The sequence below is a fragment of the Aegilops tauschii genome, chromosome 1, assembly GCF_002575655.3.
Source record: "Aegilops tauschii subsp. strangulata cultivar AL8/78 chromosome 1, Aet v6.0, whole genome shotgun sequence".
NCBI classification, from domain to species: domain Eukaryota; kingdom Viridiplantae; phylum Streptophyta; class Magnoliopsida; order Poales; family Poaceae; genus Aegilops; species Aegilops tauschii.
In genome coordinates this window covers 14,455,628-14,459,715 of record NC_053035.3, presented here as the reverse complement: position 1 = coordinate 14,459,715, position 4,088 = coordinate 14,455,628, and the positions used below count along the sequence as shown (strand labels likewise).

Genomic DNA, 4,088 nt, shown 5'->3' with positions numbered 1-4,088 from the left:
GGCCCGAACCGGTACTAAAGGTTCGCCACGAACCGGTACTAATGATCTCCGCCCGCCTAGCCGTTGGAACCGGCACTAGTGGTCACGTTAGTGCCGATTCAGTTACAAACCGGGACTAATGTGCTTCACATTAGGCCCTTTTTCTACTAGTGTTGCTTCGAAGTATCTAGTCTTGGAATCCTCAATCTATTAGGATTATTTACCAAATTGGAAATTTTGAGTTTACTCATAAGTTATCTCATCTATATTATTGTGTAGCAGTGCCTTGAAGGGCCTGCAGCTTAGGATTACTAAACACCGAACTGATCAATTTGAGTTCACTTCAGTTTTTATGGTTTGCAATCATGATATCTGCAGTAACTTCCATATTTATTACATTTAAATTTTTTAATGCATGAAGGCATTATAATGGTATAACATTGCTTCACAGTTATAATAGCTGCATCTGCAAATTGCAATCCAATTCTTTTTTTTTTTGCAATTCAACGCAGTTTGTTTACCCATCAAATGTAGGCCGTCTTTAGTGGACTCTGTGAGGATCTGGGTATTCCTTTCCAGCCACAAATGCTAAAGTATGTGGGTCTTGCATAAGAATTAAATGGGTTTCATTGTCCAAGTTTTTCGATTAGAACACACATAGTAAGAAGGTGGTGTGATTTCTTAAACCATTTGGATTGTTTCTAACTTTGTAGATGGAAAGCTGGCCCCAGGGACTTTGATGGTATTTGGGCCCCCTGGTGGTATGAAAGTGTACACACATCTACGGATTTCTCAAAATCTCGTCGTTACCCTATGGTAAGCCTGGATCAAACGTCTCTCTTGATTTCCAGTAATTTATTAGTACTGCTATTCTAGCTAACTTAGCATATTTAGTCAGTCATACTTGTCTCAGAAAGGAAATGCTAATAAACAAGGACACCAAGGCTGCGTTTGGCATTGTGATGGATTCTCATAGTCATGTTTATCCCACCCGTTTTTCCCTATTTGAGAGTTTGTTTGACCTTCTTTCTCCTATTTCCATTTCTAATTTTCCACAGCAAATTATACAATAAGCAGAACAATTCAGCAGCCGAAAACTGAGCCTAAGAATTATTACCTCTGGCCATAAAGCCTTATTGTAACTCATTCTGGTGTATAGAGTAGCGGGTATATTTATCAGAAGGTTAGGTATTGCATTTAACCCTTTCAATGAATCCCATTCCTTTTAAAAGAAATGGTCTCCAAGAGCAAATCACAGTCACCCTATCACGTCACCTGTACCCAACGAAGGAAAGAAATTGAGAAAAACAAAATTTTCCCCTCACTCTCTCAGGTCACCCCACTTCTCACGCACTCTCCCTCCTCCGTTTCCAATTTTGGGCCGCTTGATTGGTTTTTAGGATTAGTAAGGGGTAGCAAAGGGATTTTACCACTTTCCTTAATCTGTTGCGCCAGGTAAGGAGAACAGCAGGATCCCTGTTGCCACCACCGCCTGATCCTCCTCTTCCTGTACCAGAAAATAAAAAAAATTCTTGTTTGCCTTGGAGATGAGCTTTTGCCACGTGATAGTGCAAGGGTATCTACTCGTAACTTTTGTTGTTTACTGGTCACACTTGATCAGTTCTGCCCATTCTTTTTTTTCCAATCATCTACGATGTAAAGGTTTCAGTGTTCGATTCAGTTGTACAAGGAGGGGATGCTGTGTGGGAAGGATTGCGTATATATGATGGGAAAGTATTCAAACTTGAAGACCACATGGATAGGTATATTACTTTTATATTTATTCAGCTTGCCATATCTTTTCTGCTTATGATTGACTATGCAGTAACTCTCCATATTATTCTCTTCTAGATTGTTTGATTCTACAAAAACTATGGCCTTCAGCAATGTGCCCAGTCGTGATTGGGTAACTACTTCTACTTACCAGCTTCCCACTTGTTATTTATAGTATTGCAAGAAAGAACCATGTAGCTGCTTGTTTGGTAGGCATCTTTATTCTGTTTAGGTTTAAAATACTAATGTGTTACCCAATTTTCATTGAAGAGGATTGCTGAAGGCTCACTTTGAAGTTTGAACTATTGAACTGAGTGTTTGGTATGCACTTGTTTTAATGCAAGATTCAGGATGCAATATTTAAGACTCTTAATGCAAATGGGATGTTCAGTAATGCACATGATAGTGCAAGGGTATGTTTTATAGATTCATTACAGTGTGTTTGCAATCGTCTTGCCATGACCTACTTACCCACTTTGTGCACTGCCTCCCTAAACGTAATGTAGGTGACATCTGGAATGAGTCCAGCTTTGAATCTATATGGGCGTGTCTTGATTGGTATTCACATTTTGATCCCACATTTTTTACTTGATTGTGTTTTATGTGCTTAAATCTGTACACCATATTTGTTATTTTCTTGTTTCTGACTAAATTTTATTATCCTATTCTGTAATCACTTCTCATGACTAGCAATCAGTCTTCGCATGTAAGACCATACGAGTCGATTCCTTGGCTTTCACCAAAAATATAATGACTCGTAAATGGTGACTCACTGACTGCCTGGTTGTGGTTTCACTATCGACATGATTGCTACTTTATTATTGGAAATGATGTGTGCCATTGTGACTCCATTTGGTCTAGTCAACTGTCATTGGAAGACCATAGTTCAACTTAATAATGGTAGGACCTTAAAATTGATATTTTTCAGTACTTGGAGAGTGGAAACCACTAGTTTATGATAACTCACATGGGATAAAGTTGGTAACAGCAACCACACATCGTAATTCTCCAAATGTAAGACCGATTTACCAACTTCTTTACAATTTGGCCTTTGGTTTCTCATATGTACTATTTTTGTATGAAACGTCTTTTATTATCTCTTTATTGAACAAACATTGACCTTGGTTGTTTCCATGACTTGTTTGGAGCGTAGATTCGAAGATACATCACAACAATCTTATTAACAACATTCTTGCAAAGGTCGTCTATCTTAAGATTGAAGCTCTAATCTAGCAAGCTCCTTGAATTTATCTAATATGAAGGCCTTGGAAATTGCAATGGGCCTCAAATACTATTGCTTCTATGCAGATAGAAGGTAATCTTGCACAGGCTGAGGATGCTATCATGCTAGATCAAGATGGTTTTGTATCAGAAACAAATGCAACAAACATAGTACGTATAAATAGAATTACTTGAAATAGCTCAATATTTTGCCATATGGTTTTTCTTAAAGTGCTTGTGCATTAATTGCAGTTTATGGTTAGGAAGGGCATTGTATTGACACCTCATGCGGACTACTGCCTTCCAGGAATTACCCATGCAACTGTAAATCTATTCATCTTCCACATTGAAATAATTGGAGCCAATCTACAGAACACTTGGATAGGTATATTACTTTTATATTTTATTCGGCTTGCCATATCTTTTCTGCTTATGATTGACTCTGCAGTAACTCTCCATGCTATTCTCTTCTAGATTGTTTGATTCTACAAAAGCTATGGCCTTCAGCAATGTGCCCAGTCGTGATTGGGTAACTACTTCTACTTACCTGCTTCTCACTCGTTATTTATAGTATTGCAACAAAGAACCATGTAGCTGCTGAAGGCTCACTTTGAAGTTTGAACTACTGAACTGAGTGTTTGGTATGCACGTGTTTTAATGCATATGAGGGATGCAATATTTAAGACTCTTAACGCAAATGGGATGTTCAATAATGCACATATAAGGCTCCCTCTCATACTTGGGAAGAAGGTATTACTATAGATATAGATTCATTACTCATCAGTATTGTCACTTCCACTATTCTACAATTTGTTTGCAATAGTCTTCATGTGACCTACTTACCCACTTTGTGCACTGCCTCCCTAAACGTAATGTAGGTGACTGATGACCCACAAGTATAGGGGATCTATCGTAGTCCTTTCGATAAGTAAGAGTGTCGAACCCAACGAGGAGCAGAAGGAAATGATAAGCGGTTTTCAGCAAGGTATTCTCTGCAAGTACTGAAATTAGAGATAACAGATAGTTTTGTGGTAGGATAATTTGTAACGAGCAACAAGTAAAAAAAGTAAATAAAGTGCAGCAAGGTGGCCCAATCCTTTTTTTAGCAAAGGACA

At 38.2% G+C, this 4,088-nt stretch overlaps 1 pseudogene; it reads left to right on the top strand.

Annotated features, from left to right (window-relative positions):
* The first annotated feature begins 344 nt into the window (after positions 1-344).
* On the top strand, positions 345-3,587 carry LOC109764670 (branched-chain-amino-acid aminotransferase-like protein 1; annotated as a pseudogene).
* Positions 3,588-4,088: the final 501 nt, after the last annotated feature.